This window comes from Myodes glareolus, chromosome 14 (genome assembly GCF_982192425.1).
Source record: "Myodes glareolus chromosome 14, mMyoGla1.1, whole genome shotgun sequence".
In the NCBI taxonomy this organism is placed as follows: domain Eukaryota; kingdom Metazoa; phylum Chordata; class Mammalia; order Rodentia; family Cricetidae; genus Myodes; species Myodes glareolus.
Genome location: NC_142039.1, coordinates 30,208,686 through 30,224,527, shown reverse-complemented (window position 1 = coordinate 30,224,527; position 15,842 = coordinate 30,208,686). Strand labels below are relative to the sequence as shown.

At 38.9% G+C, this 15,842-nt stretch overlaps 1 long non-coding RNA gene across 2 annotated transcripts in view; it reads right to left on the bottom strand.

The window, feature by feature from the left end:
- Window positions 1-5,958: 5,958 nt before the first annotated feature.
- Window positions 5,959-15,842, bottom strand: part of LOC146891972 (uncharacterized) — a 196,833-nt gene continuing 186,949 nt past the window's right edge. For both annotated transcript variants that reach the window (XR_015734928.1, XR_015005076.2), the window contains one exon: window positions 5,959-7,546. This is a non-coding gene — a long non-coding RNA (uncharacterized LOC146891972). The remainder of the gene's footprint in view (window positions 7,547-15,842) is intronic.

Genomic DNA, 15,842 nt, shown 5'->3' with positions numbered 1-15,842 from the left:
CACAGGAGACATGGTTAGTGTAACACACTTAGGTGGAAAGTATAACATCTCACAGGCCCAGAGGGGCCATGAGCAACCAAATGAACAAGAACTCTGATACGCCAACCAGTGCTGGTAATAGAGAGTTGAATTTCCGTTTCCACACAGCAGTGAAGTCCAGACAAATCCCTAAAGGCTGTAAATGAAGGGAGGTTGATAGTGGTAGTTTTATAGTCTGCATCTAAAAATACTAAACCAAATGTGTTCCTTCCGTGGAAATTACCGGACTCATGTTCATTTTATAAAAGCCAGGATCCCAGTGCAGATATAAATGAATGTCTTGTCACAATCCAGGACATGGCTAACAGACAGACTTGACCTGAAGACCTTAGGAATATATATATACATATATGAATCCATAGGAATATTAGAAATATAATATACATATTAGAAATATAATATATGTATTAAAATTTACATGCATGTGTGAAGTGCTCTGGCAACCAATATTCTTTCTGACCCCAGAGCTGTACCTAAAGGAAGACTTAAGCATGGCAGCACCAATAGGGAATTCTGAGTCCCCTAGTGTTCGAGCAGGATTCCTTAGGAGTATGTTCGTAACCTCACTTCACAGAAATACACTGTGAAAGAAAACAATGATCCCTTGAATGCATCCATCCCTTGAATGGTTGGGGGGTAAAGGAAATTCCTGCCTTAGTCTCTGGAAGTTTCTAGGAGTAAAATGAAAAAAGTAAAATGAAAGAGGGAATAAATAGGAAAAATAGCATACAAATATATTTATATACAAAAAGTACAAACTCATCGTAAAGAAAAATCTCCAGATGCAGGGTTATCAGCTAACCCAACATGACTCAGAAACCTTATCACTCCTCCTCTATGGAGAAGGGGGTGATCAGGGAAGTCAGAGAGGATGGATGCTGAGCTGGGCCTCAGCCTCTCCACTTGACAAAGGGCCAGTATTTCAAGTATTTTTTTTCTAACCCCTAATAAAAGCAATGACTAGTGAGTGTCCCACAGCATGGTCACTGAGAAAGGGCCCCATTATCAGGAATCACGTCTAGACTGGCTCTCACTGACTTAGAAAGTGACAAATTAGCTCTTTGCTCCAAGGCCTTATTGGCTTCTATTAACTTGATTCACTCATTCAGCAAATGTTAATTCTAGAAAGGTTTTGATTAGATACGCAACCACAAATGGAAGAGAAGTTTTCTGCTGTGGAAAAGTTTGCTGTTAACAGGGCTGGGAAGAGAGCCGATAGTAGAATGCTTGTCCTGCAGTCATGAGTCAGAAGTTTGATCTTTAGAATTCTGTTTTTAAAAAGCTGGTGCCTTGGTTGCTTTTATGTCACTGTGATAAAATACACTGGCAAAAGCAATTTAGGAAGCAAGAGTTTAATTTGGCTCATAATTGGACATTACAGTCTCTCATTCCCGAAAAGCCACGGGGACAGGTGTCTGAGGCCATGGGTCATATGGCATCTGTAATCTGATGGGTGTGTGCTATCAGCTCACATTCTTCTATTAATAAAGACCTTTATTCTTCTATTAATAAATTCTTCTATTAATAAAAACCCAACTCAGGGAATGGTATCACCCTCAGTGGATAGAGATATCAGTGGATATCTCAATTAGCCTGATCAAGAGAAACCGAATGGCAAGGCTTATTTGGTGAAGTCCTGAGAATGACAGCCGAGGTTGTCCATGCCCATGTATATACCCATGAACATGCACACGTGTGCACAAAAATCTTGTTGTCTAGAGAAGATTTAATATATAAGTCCACAATCAAACAAACTATGAGATAAAAAGAATGCTGCCATTTTGCAATTCAGTTAAAATTGCAGAAAGATAAGGCCTGGCCATCTCACTTAGTCAGGCCTTTCAGAATTGCTGTAGATGTAAGGACAGTGACATGAAACAAGGCTGTAGGCTTAGATGACTGCATGGTGCCCCATCGACTTTGCCATGTTTGCTAAACCTGTAAAAATTGTCCTGACATTTGCAAACACTTGAAGCCAACAATATGAAGTGCATTAACTAACTAATTATCGTATTGTTGTCAAAAATCAGTATGAAAACCCACACCATTATCCCATTGCCACAGAAGCGCTTCTCATCAAAATTAAAATTGTCTATGACTCTAGCTAGGCTCTAGGTGGTTTCTTCTTTTTTTTAAAACTAAAATTAAGTCAAACATAATATATCAAAAGTCACCCCTGAGCTTAGGAAACAGCATTAGCATACTGTTGATGCCCTCTATGACGTTCTCCTCTGATTTCTTTTATTAGCTAGAGATAACATTAGTTATTGTCTGCCGGTCGTTCCTCCTGTTCCTTCATTCTTTTCTTCCATGGTTTTTTTGTCTTCAATAAGACACTGTATATTTTTCTTATTTTCTATCTTTGGCAAACATGATTATATACATTCTCTACCAACGTATTTCATCTGACAGAAATCCATTCAATATTAATTTTGTGGAGTTTCTTCATTTGCTGTGCTAAAACTCTTCGTTGTCATTGTTTTGAACTGATGTGTTCTAATTTACATATATTCTGCATTCTATTTTACATTCTGTTGTGTTCTATGAATTTTCCCTGTAACAAATAGTAATTGCTACACGTTTTGTTGTTAAGAATGTTACTGTAAACATTCTCCTGACAAACGTGAAACAGGCTTTTTAAAAAATGCCCTAAGTAGCAAGAATCATAGATCAGGACCAATTCCCACTAAGTGCTAGGTAAAGAAACTCATGTTTGTTTAAGGGGCTACATCAATCCATAACCCAGAGGTGGATTCCACGATTCTCTGTTCTCCTATTCAGCAACCCCAACATTCTTACATTTTCAGCTCCCGCTAGTACACTAAGTATAAACTTCTATCTAATTTTGGTTTAATGTCTTGGACTTTATGTTGGAAGGATTCACATTCATGTATTCAGTCACTCATATGTCCTCTATGAAATGCCTGATTATGCCTTTTGATCTTTCATGGTAAGGCTTACTGTCTCTTCCTTACTGAAGATTGGTGATTTTATAGATTCTTCTTATAACTTCAAAATTGAGCAGAAAGTTTAGGTTATGTGAACCTAAACCTACCAATGCTTTTGTTGACAGAAGTGTGTGTACCTTTATTTGTGGGTACATATTGCTTCACTGTGAATGTACATGTGTGTGCATTCACATGGATACCAGAGGACAACCTTGGGTGTCATCCTCAAAAGAACAACGCCCACCTCTTTGAGACAAGGTCACTCATTTGTCCAGTGATCATCCATTAATTTAAGCTGGTTGTCCATGGGCTACAAGCATCTTCCTGCATCCACTTTCCCAGCACTGTTATTATAAGCACATGCCACCACCCCTTGCATTTTTGCATAGGTTCTGAGGATTGAACCAAAGTCCTCATACTTACAAGGATAAATGCTTTACTGACTGAGTCATTCCCAGCCACGCCTCCTGCCCAGTAACCAGTGCTTATTCGAAGTACATCGTACTTATTGGGTTTAGGAAATCCATACCTAATCCAAGGTTCATTTCCTGCTAATTTCCTCAAATTTTACCTTTCATATCTTTGTATGTTGTATGAGGTAAAGATCTTAGATATATTTTTCAGACTGATAGACTTTATTATGAAGCATCCTGTTCACCATCTATAACGTTCCTGCAAGTCATTAAATCTGATCATTTCGACAATTTTACCTGATGCTATTTTAAATGCTACACACTTCATGTTTTAGACGAAATTAAGGAAGTTCCCCTTACTCATGCTTACATATCAATTCCAAAACTGTCATTTCAAATTAAAAATAATTTGTTCCATTCTATTTTAGATTAACAATTGTGAGTCATGGTTTTCTGAAGAATTAACATTGTTAACACTGTTATAACATCTAATAAGGATGTTTTAAATAGGATTGAATTTAATATTAATGATCAAGTTTTATAGGTGTGTTTGTAAAAGTTTTGCATAGCTCTGTTTGCAATATTCATAAATACTTGTTGTCACCATTAAATATCAATTTAACAACATTCACATTCACTAGTAGTGTTTAGATTTATGCTTTGATACATTAATATTTATTGTTATTGCTACCATGAGTCATAAATTTTCTTTTGATCACATGGGCAGAAACAAGATTGATTTTCTCATACTGGTCTTACCATCAGGAAACTTATTATTTTAATAATTTTAGTAATTGACGAGTCTTACAGATGTCACAAACATCTTGAAAGCTATCTGAAGATCCCTTTCCCCAGGATTTTCAATCACATTAGTCAATGTGTTTCAAAATAGCATTTAAAATCTACTTAGTGACTAGTAATTTACACTACTATTTTCTGGCCTACGTACAGACTTTAATAGTTGAAAATGGGCTTCACATTCTGATTTTAAAAAATGTTCAATTGCTAAGTTGAGTAACTTGGGAGATGTTCCATGGATTTGACTTTAATTCCTCTGTATAAAGTTTCCTAACACATAAATACTGTCTCTTCTCCCAAACAGGAACTTTCTTGTGTCATCAAACTAGCAATGGTCTTCTGCCATCTCCCCCATCCTGTTCGCTCATCTACTTTATATAGTCATATCTGTAATGATTTGGTCATAGTCAGTAGTTCTGAAGCCTTCTAGGGTTCTTACATTATAAACCCACAGGCTCAAACCCAATCCCCACTGTTTTTGAGGTTTCCTGGTTGATCTGTTATGACACTTCCCTGTCTTGGGTTCTTTAGTCATTAATGTTTATGTTTTTTATAACACTGGTTTGGTTTGGATTTTGTCTATGGACAATAATATAGTTAGTATTTAATGTGCTCGTTACTGGGCCTGTAACCTAGTCAGAAACATTTTTAATATAACAGGTTGCAACTAAGGATTCTTTTAAAAAAGAAGCATCAATCCAATAATCATCCCTTTAAATGTTCCCCTCATCTGTTCTTCAACTCCACTTTTGCACTTCCTTGTGTGATGAAAATTCAATGAAAATCAATGGATATGTTAGTAAAAAGTAAGGTGTTATTCTGGAGGGAAACTGAGTTATACTTTGTTCTTTCTAATATGGAAAGGCTGGGTAGATAGGACAATGATTACTTCCTATGAAATATATGTATTATACAAGACTAAACATATGGTTTGTCTAGACTGTTTAATCTCTTACAATATTTTTTACTTTAAATTCATACAAATCAGTACATATGACCATTATTTTGTTGACACTGAGTTAAACATTTCATTAGTACTCTCTCTGTCTTTATGCCTCTGATTCTCTCTCTCTCTCTCTCTCTCTCTCTCTCTCTCTCTCTCTCTCTCTCTCTCTGTCTATGTCTTTTGAATAAACAATGCTAACAAAAGCCCTACCCCTGTTCATCTATTCATAATAACATTTTGAAGCACTAAGCATTTTTAAAGCTCAGTTTCTACAGCCCAATTGTTTACTTAGGAATCAATTCACTTCCAGCCACCACCTTAAATAACTGTATTATTTCTAACTTCATGTAAGGCATAACCCATTTGAACTGTATAGAGAGGAAGCAGACTATATGCTATAAAATAACAAATGCATAAACCAAAAATAAAACCACTTCCTAAATTCAAAGTTAATGAAAATTTCAGTGACACACATTTGCACAAATTAAGGAATAATAGCACACGTCTGTCCATTTTGGTTCAGATAAGTAGTACATGCTAAAAATAGATATGCTTTCAGTTAGAGATCTTGTGATTATAGGAAGCATGAATAGAGAGCAAATTACACCTATGAAAATGCACCTCTGAGTATTCCAAATTTAGAAAACACTGGTTTATACGTTCTGAACACTGTCTACTAAGTTGAATCATTTCTTTCCAGAATATAATGACTATACTCCATCATGTCCTAGCCAGTGATGGAATCTCTCTTACCATGATAGATAGTGTTCATTTGCTGCCATTATCTTCAGAGAGAGAGAGAGAGAGAGAGAGAGAGAGAGAGACTAGTTAAAATTATTTAAAAAGTGTGAGAAGCTTTTTTGTGGAGTGGATACTGCAAACAAACCATTGTCTAACTGACATTTTCTCAGAAATTTTAACACATATTATGGTCATCCAGGAGGGAGATCCAGGAGTGAATATGAGATGGCCTATGATCATCAGCCAGGAGCTCTTCTCTCTGCAGCTCTCCCACAGGACTAAAGACCTAGTTTGAAGTATCCTTTTTTTTTTAGAATGGAAATGCTATGCATTTTGATCCTAAAGATTATGTTCCAATTCCTCCCAGTTCCTTCCAGTTCTGTCTCTATTCATTTTTCAAGCTTTGATACCATCATTTGTAAGCAGGAAGTTCTACCTAAGAGGACTGCCTTACAAACACAACTAGCTATTTCAACTGATTTAGTTCAACAAACATTTACTGGGGGTTTTGTGAAGTATCAGCTGACTAGGAGCTGGAGATAAGAGATGAATAAACCATAACCCCTGACCTCAAGGAACACAGTGTTGTAAAATTCAGTCACCATGTGCTGCCATGGGAATTTCCTCTGAACAGACACTTCCTCCATTTTCATTTGCCACCTTCTTCCTTGTGTCCCTTTGCTCTTCCCCTGACTGCTGATTGGAGATTGATACACCCTAATCAGGTGACTGCATTTCTCTAGTTCTCTAAACTAAGAAACCATGAGTATTCCAGACCCACAGGTAGCAAGCCACAGTGTCTCCTTATCTGCTCTTTGGAAAACAGTCATGTCTCAAGTGATGGTGAGAACAACCGTGAGAAATGTGTGGCTGGACCATTTTACTGTTCTGCACACAGCTTTCACTCTTATTAAAAATGTTTTTTGGTGATTACATTTCCTGACAATCAGTGCATCTACTACCATTTCCCAAATTCCTTCAGCTGCCTTCCCATAAGTCCTTACAATCTTGCCATTCCCTCTCACATCATGTAACTGTAACAGATTTTGCACTGTTTTTAACCATCGAGAGCCAGAAACAAATTGAACCCTGTAGTAGAGCCAAGCCTGCTCTTTCGCGTGGAAACCTTTTGCCCTGGCAGTGCTCAGTCTAATGCCAAGAAAAATGTGTTTCTACATTTACTCTCCCCCCAAATCATTAAAACTTTCTTCCAACCTCACAGAGTCCCTTCTTGAATTTCTCTTAGCTCCACGGCCTTCACTGAAGCAAATCCTTTAACAGCTTGTCCCACTTTTCCACCGTTCTCTGATATCATGAAGGTGGTGGAATAGGACATGCTTGATGGGTGTGCAATCACATCACCGTTTTCCCAACGACAGGCTCATTAGTCACATTCAATTATGTTCCTAGGCCAATCATTCACTGGGGACTCCTTCTGATAATGTGAGCAATGTTAGATTCTAGATCCATAGAAGTCATGCATGATAAAGAGAAAAAAACCATGAGATTAAAGCAGAGGAAATGATACTGTGCAAAATGAGATACCACTCTTCTGTAGTATTTGGAAATCTGGTCTATAGTACCTGTGGGATTGGCAGCGCAGAGGGTAGTCATCTTACTTCACTAGTAAGCATTCCCGCCCAATAGGATTAGCAGAACAGCTGAATCAAAAGAAGAAAGATAGACGTGAGGTAAATTAACCAAAGGAAGGTGTTTTTATAAACATTAAATATGACTTAACTCCTCAAAACAGAACAGCATTTATTCACATTCAAAATTACATCTTTGACTAGCTATGGTGGCAAAGAAATAGAGGCAGTTGCAACCATACAAAAACAAACAAAGTTGAGAAGTCATTGCAAAAGCACAGCTTTGAAGACACATGTTCACTGCCAGACTTGTGGTAAACGACTGTTTACTGGTGCACTGCTAATCTGTGTGTGAAGCTGGAGCAACATCTGTCTCTAAACTCCTTTGTTTTGTTTTAGCTTCAGTTTCTGTAGGAGGGAAAACTAAGGCCAGAAGCTTGACAGCGAAAAGTAGAACTTGCTGAGCAAATTAAAATAAATTCTTAAAGAAAATTGGAGGTGAACATCTGGCTTCCCAGGAGTATTTGCAAACTTAGGATAACCGAAAGTAACTCTAGAGGGTTCTTTCCCTATGGGTTGATCTGAATTTTGAAGGACTGTCTGAGAAGAAAGGTGCCCAGCTGACCCGGAACATGAGTTCTCAGTATCTGAGCATAAGTGGTTGACATGATGTTACAGACCCAATATTTGAGACTGCTGCTCCTTTGTTACCCACCTAGCATGGTGCTACAGTGTTCTAGTTTCCTTTCTGTTGCTGGGATAAGCGCTCTTACCAAAAGGAGCTTAGGGCAGGAAAGAGTTTCTTTTATTGTCCAGGTCACAGTCTATCACTGAGGGAAGTCATGTCAGGAACTCAGGCAGTAACTTAAAGCAGAGCCCTGAACTTGCTGGCTCTTCTTCTGACCCAGGCTTACCTAGCTTGCTTATGCAGCCTAGGACCACCACTTCAGGGAGTGGTGCCACCCACAGTTTTCTGCACCTGCCTCTATCAATAAACAGCCAGGAAAATCCCCACAGGCCAATGTTATCTGGGTAGTGCCTCAGTGGAGACCCCCTCCACAGGTGACTCTATCATGTATCAGATTGACAGTTAAAATGAAGTAAGATATATAGATTCATAATACGATATTAATAGCTTCACTTTTCCCACTTTTCCAAATCATGTGAATACCAAATCTCTCTCTCTCTCTCTCTCTCTCTCTCTCTCTCTCTCTCTCTCTCTCTCGCTCTCCCTCTCTCTCTCTCTCTCTCTCTCTCTCTTCTCTCTCTCTCTCTCTCTCTCTCTCTCTCTCTCTCTCTCTCTCTCTCTCTCTTCCTCTCTCTCATGCCAGATCTCTTTACAGGAATCTACTGGGACTATTTCTGGCAAGAAAGTATAGGAACAGACTCCAACAAGTGTTTCCTTTGACAATGAGTAGAAGAAAGAGAAGGTAATAACAACCCTCAATGAAAATATTCTGTCCATTTTGTAACAATCATTTAGGGATAAAACACATCCCAAATAATATCAAACAGTTTCAATAACATTTTCATTTCACCTATTGAAACATCACAGTTGTTTTCATTAAAATTACTTTATCTCTTCTGTGGATTTTTAAAAACTCGGTGTAAAGTCCCCAAGAAAAGATGACTAAGATTTACTGATGTGATTGAAAAGGGGAAGACTGTTATGTGGTACTAACTGCCCAGAAGTCCTATGTGTACTGCACAAAGAAGGAGAAATTGCCAAAGGACTGAGGTATCACAGGCAGTTTAGGTACCAGTGATGGGTCAGATACTATACCCCTAACTCAGCACAGCTCATGAGTCAGGCGGTGTCCAGCCAGGTGACCCCTTCTCAAATGACCATCAATCTTAGGACTACAATAAACTTTCCCTTATTCCTCTGAATTATTCCAGATCAATAGTATATTAAGACATTCCTTGCAAGTCTGCATTTAAATAGAAGACTACATTCTACAAGTAACTTCTTTCTATCAGTTTAATTCCTGTCTGCATCCCCATTAACAAATGTCAGAATGAAGCACACCATGCGGGAGCTTTGTTCTCTGCTACCTTCTGGTGAGAGATGGGGTTTTTTTTCAGACCACACATGTAGATTAATAATGACAAAACCTCAAACTCCACTCATCCCTCTTGGGCGTGAAGGAATGCAAAGTACACTGCACCTCCCTGAGCAGAACACAGTGAGGGTTTTCCTCTGTGTCTAGACAAGGGCACTGTACATGTCTCAAACAGTGTGTATCTCAGTCTGCCTGGATGCTCTCACAAAACAGGCACACACACACACACACACACACACACACACACACACACATACACAAACACGGAGGGGAGAGAAAGGGGGGCAACAGGCACCTTGTCAGTAAGGCTTCCCTATAATAAAAGAAACTGTTAACTTGCTTAATACTTGTCCGGAAATTCTTTTCTTTCTGCTCATTCTCTCACTCACTCTCATGCTATGTGAAAAGCAACCAGCTCCTGAATTTTTTGGTTAGTGCTATGGCAGAAGAAGAAGACAAACGACATTATAAAAGAACTAGATAAAAAACACATAAGGAAAGGGGCGGGAGTCCCTTTGTTCTGATAGCCGGCCTGCAGCAGCGAAGACCGCAGGCAGGGACTCTTCTGACCAGCGAGGGGCTCTGATCCTGTGCAGGGGTAAGTGTGTGGACCGGTGAGGGGACACACAATATTCCCGCCATCCTTATATCCCTGGCTACTCCAAAGAGGCAGCTTCCCCCAGCTAATACCTCTCCCCTGCTATGCCATCCCAGCTTTTGGCCTCGAACCCCTCCCCTCCCCTCTCCCTTTTTCAGGGCTTAAATTCCTCCATCTCAGCCAGGGTGGGCACCACGGGTCTGGATAGGTGGTGAGTGCAAAGGGAAGGAAGTCCCTTTGTTCTAATAGCCTGCCTGCAGCTAGCTAAGACTACAGGCAAAGTGATTCCTGGATAGCAAGGGACACTAATCCAGTAGAAGAAGACCCAGCAGAGGGAAGAGCCATTGGAGAGCATCTGAAGGAAGAGATGGGCAGGCGCCAAGGCAAGAATTCCTCCAACAATCTGAAAAACAACATGAAATCACCAGATCCCAGCGATCTTACGACAGAAGGACTCGAACGCCCTATTCCGGAAGAAGTGGAAAACAGTGTCATTATGAAAGCAATAGAGTCTCTAAAACAGGGTATGAATAACTCACTTAAAGAAATAGAAGAGAAATATAACAAACAAATGGAAGAAATGAGTAAAGAAATGGAAGACAAATATAACAAAAAGTTTGAAGAAATGAGTAAATTCGTAAATGATACCCTGGGAAACCAAGAAAAAGCAATCAAACAGGTAATGGAATCAGTGCAAGAATTGAAAACTGAAATGGAGGCAGTGAAGAAAACACAAACCGAGGGCCGGCTGGATATGGAAAATCTAGGTAAATGAACGGAGACTACAGAATCAAGCTTAACCAATAGAATACAAGAGATAGAAGAACGAATCTCAGATTATGAAGACACCATAGAGAAAATAAACGCCCTGACCAAAGAAAACAGCAAATCCAACAAATTCTCATCACAAAACATTCAGGAAATATGGGACATAATAAAAAAACCAAATCTAAGAATAATAGGAGTAGAAGAAGGAGAAAAATTGCAGATCAAAGGTCCAGAAGATATATTCAACAAAATTATAGAAGAAAACTTTCCCAACCTAAAGAGGGATATTCCTATGAAGGTGCAAGAAGCATACAGAACACCTAATAGACTGGATCAGAAAAAAACGTCCCCTCGCCATATAATAATCAAAACACAAAGCAGTCAGATTAAAGAAAGGATATTAAGAGCTGCAAAGGAAAAAGGTCAAGTAACCTATAAAGGTAAACCTATCAGACTTACACCAGACTTCTCTATAGAAACCATGAAAGCCAGAAGGTCCTGGATAGAGGTACTGCAGAAATTAAGGGACCACGGATGCAAGCCCAGACTACTTTACCCAGCCAAGCTTTCGTTCACTATCAACGGAGAAAACAAAATATTCCAGGATAAAAACAAATTTAAACAATATGTAACTACTAATCCAGCCTTACAGAGAATACTAGAAGGAAAATTACATCCCAAGGAATCCAACACTGCCAACACTGACTACAATAATTCAGACATCTAGCGACCCTTCACTAGCACAATTCAAAGAAGGAAAACACATACGCTCTATTACCACCAAAAAAAAATGACTGGAGTCAACAACCAATGGTCATTAATATCTCTTAATATCAATGGACTCAATTCACCTATAAAGAGGCACAGACTTAGAGATTGGATACGAAAACAGGATCCAACATTCTGCTGTTTACAAGAAACACACCTCAACCACAAAGACAGACACCTACTCAGAGTAAAGGGTTGGGAAGAGGTCTTCCAAGCAAATGGACCTAAGAAACAAGCGGGTGTGGCCATTCTAATATCTAACAAAATCGACTTCAAACTAAAATCAATCAGAAGAGATGGAGATGGACATTTCATACTCATAACTGGAACAACTCATCAGGAAGAAGTCTCAATCCTGAATATCTATGCCCCTAATGTAAAGGCACCCACATATGTAAAAGAAACTCTTCTAGAACTCAAGGCAGTCATCAAACCACACACGCTAATAGTAGGAGACTTCAACATTCCTCTCTCACCGATGGACAGGTCAATCAGACAGAAACCAAACAGAGAATTAAGAGATTTATTGGAGGTATTGAATCAAATGGACTTAACAGACATCTATAGAACACTCCACCCAAATAGGAAAGAATATACCTTCTTCTCTGCAGTTCATGGAACCTTCTCGAAGATTGACCACATACTCGGCAACAAAGCAAACTCCCACAGATACAAAAAAATATTAGTAACCACCTGTGTCTTGTCAGATCACCATGGATTAAAATTAGAATTCAACAACAATGCTACCCCCAGGAAGTCAACAAACTCATGGAAGTTGAACAGTCAACTACTAAATCACCCCTGGGTCAAGGACGAAATTAAGAAATAAATTAAAGTCTTCCTTGAATTTAATGAAAACAAAGACACAACATACTCAAACCTATGGGACACTATGAAAGCAGTGCTAAGAGGAAAGTTCATAGCAATAGGTGCCCAAATAAAGAAAACGGAGAAAGCACACATTGGAGACCTAACAGCACACTTGAAAGCTCTAGAAAAAAAAGAAGCTGATTCACCCAGGAGGAGTAGAAGACTGGAAATAATCAAACTGAGGGCTGAAATCAACAAAATAGCAACAGAGAAAACAATCCAAAGAATCAATGAATCAAAAAGCTGGTTCTTGGAGAAAATCAACAAGATTGACAAACCACTATCCAAACTAATCAAACGGCAGAGAGAGCACATGCAAATTAATAGGATCAGAAATGAAAAGGGGGATATAACCACAGACTCAGAGGATATTCAGAGAATCATTAGATCTTACTACGAAAGTTTATATGCCACAAAGTTGGAAAATGTAAAAGAAATGGACATTTTTTTAGATAAGTACCATATACTAAAGTTGAACCAAGAACAGGTGAATAATCTAAATAGACCTGTTAGTCGTGAAGAACTAGAAGCTGTTATCAGAAATCTCCCTACCAAAAAAAGTCCAGGACCAGATGGTTTCAATGCAGAATTCTACCAGAATTTCCAGGAAGAGCTAATTCCTATACTCCTTAATGTATTCCATAATATAGAAACAGAAGAGTCATTGCCAAACTCCTTTTATGAAGCTACAGTTACCTTAATACCAAAACCACACAAAGACACAACCAAGAAAGAGAATTACAGGCCAATCTCACTCATGAACATCGACGCGAAAATTCTCAATAAAATACTGGCAAACCGAATCCAGGAACACATTAGAAAAATTATCCATTATGATCAAGTAGGCTTCATCCCAGAGATGCAGGGCTGGTTCAATATACGCAAATCTATCAATGTAATCCATCATATAAATAAACTGAAAGAAAAAAATCATATGATCATTTCATTGGATGCTGAAAAAGCATTTGACAAAATTCAACACCCATTTATGATAAAGGTGTTGGAGAGACTGGGGATACAAGGATCATACCTAAATATAATAAAAGCAATATACAGCAAGCCGACAGCTAACATCAAATTGAATGGAGAGAAACTCAAAGCCTTTCCACTAAAATCAGGAACACGACAAGGCTGTCCACTCTCTCCATACCTCTTCAATATAGTGCTTGAAGTTCTAGCAATAGCAATAAGACAACATAAGGAGATCAAGGGGATTCGAATTGGAAAGGATGAAGTTAAACTTTCGTTATTTGCTGACGATATGATAGTGTACATAAGTGACCCCAAAAACTCTACCAAAGAACTCCTACAGCTGATAAACACCTTTAGTAACGTGGCAGGATACAAGATCAACTCCAAAAAATCAGTGGCCCTCCTATACACGAAGGATAAAGAAGCTGAGAGGGAAATCAGAGAAATATCACCTTTCACGATAGCCACAAATAGCATAAAATATCTTGGGGTTACTCTAACCAAGGAAGTGAAAGACCTATTTGACAAGAACTTTAAGTCTTTGAAGAAAGAAATTGAGGAGGATACCAGAAAATGGAAAGATCTCCCTTGTTCTTGGATTGGGAGGATCAACATAGTAAAAATGGCAATTCTACCAAAAGCAATCTATAGATTCAATGCAATCCCCATCAAAATCCCATCAAACTTCTTCACAGACCTTGAGAAAACAATAATCAAGTTTATTTGGAAAAACAAAAAACCCAGGATAGCCAAAACAATCTTATACAATAAAGGAACTTCAGGAGGCATTACCATCCCTGACTTCAAACTCTATTACAGAGCTACAGTATTGAAAACAGCTTGGTATTGGCATAAGAACAGAGAAGTCGACCTATGGAATCGAATAGAAGACCCGGATATTAACCCACAAACCTATGAGCACCTAATTTTTGACAAGGGAGCTAAAGGTATACAACGGAAGAAGGAAAGCATCTTTAACAAATGGTGCTGGCATAACTGGATGTCAACCTGTAGAAGGATGAAAGTAGATCCATACCTATCACCATGCACAAAACTCAGGTCCAAATGGATTAAAGACATCAACATTAATCCGTCCACTTTGAACCTGATAGAAGAGAAAGTGGGAAGTAGTCTACAAGATATAGGCACAGGAGGCCTCTTTCTAAGTAGGACCCCAGCAGCACAGACAATAAGAGAAACAATGAATCAATGGGATCTACTGAAACTGAGACGCTTCTGTAAAGCAAAGGACACTGTCAGTAAGACAAAAAGGCTGCCTTCTGACTGGGAGAAGATCTTCACCAACCCCTCATCAGACAAAGGTCTGATCTCCAAAATATACAAATAACTCAAGAAACTAGGCACTAAATCTCTAAATAACCCAATTAAAAAATGGGGTACTGAACTGAACAGAGAATTCACAACAGATGAACTTCGAATGGCCAGAAGACACTTAAGGTCATGCTCAACCTCCTTAGCGATCAGGGAAATGCAAATCAAAACCACTTTGAGATACCATCTTACACCTGTCAGAATAGCTAAAGTCAAAAACACCAATGATAGCCTATGCTGGAGAGGATGTGGGGTGAGGGGAACACTCATCCATTGTTGGTGGGAATGCAAACTTGTTCAGCCACTGTGGAAATCAGTGTGGCGGTTTCTCAGGAAACTGGGAGTCAACCTCCCTCAGGACCCAGCAATTCCACTCTTGGGAATTTACCCTAGAGATTCCCTAGCATACAACAAAAGCATTTGTTCAACTATGTTCATAGCAGCACTATTTGTAATAGCCAGAACCTGGAAACAGCCGAGGTGCCCCTCAATAGAAGAATGGTTAAAAAAGGTGTGGAACATATACACGTTAGAGTTTTACTCAGCGGTAAAAAATAATGACATCTTGAATTTTGCATGCAAATGGATGGACATAGAAAACGCTTTATTGAGTGAGGTAAGCCAGACCCAAAAAGAGGAACACGGTATGTATTCACTCATAAGTGGATTCTAACCATAATTTAAAGGTATTTGAGCCTATTTTTCGTGATCCTAGAGAAGCTAAATAAGAAGACGATCCTGATGAAGATTATTTAGCTATCCGCCAGGAGGTAGGAAATAGTCAAGAGTCCCAGGTAACCTTGGGTGCATGGGGGGGGTGGGAGGGTTGTTGGAAGGGGAGAGGGTTAAAGAGAAGGGAGTAGGGGAGGAATGGAGAAAGCTCGGTTGACCGGGATGGGGGGAAGGGAGGAAGGATGAATAAGGGATCAGGGAAGAATATATTTCAACTAAGGGAGTCATTTTAGGGTTTATAGGAAACTTGATTATATATGGGATC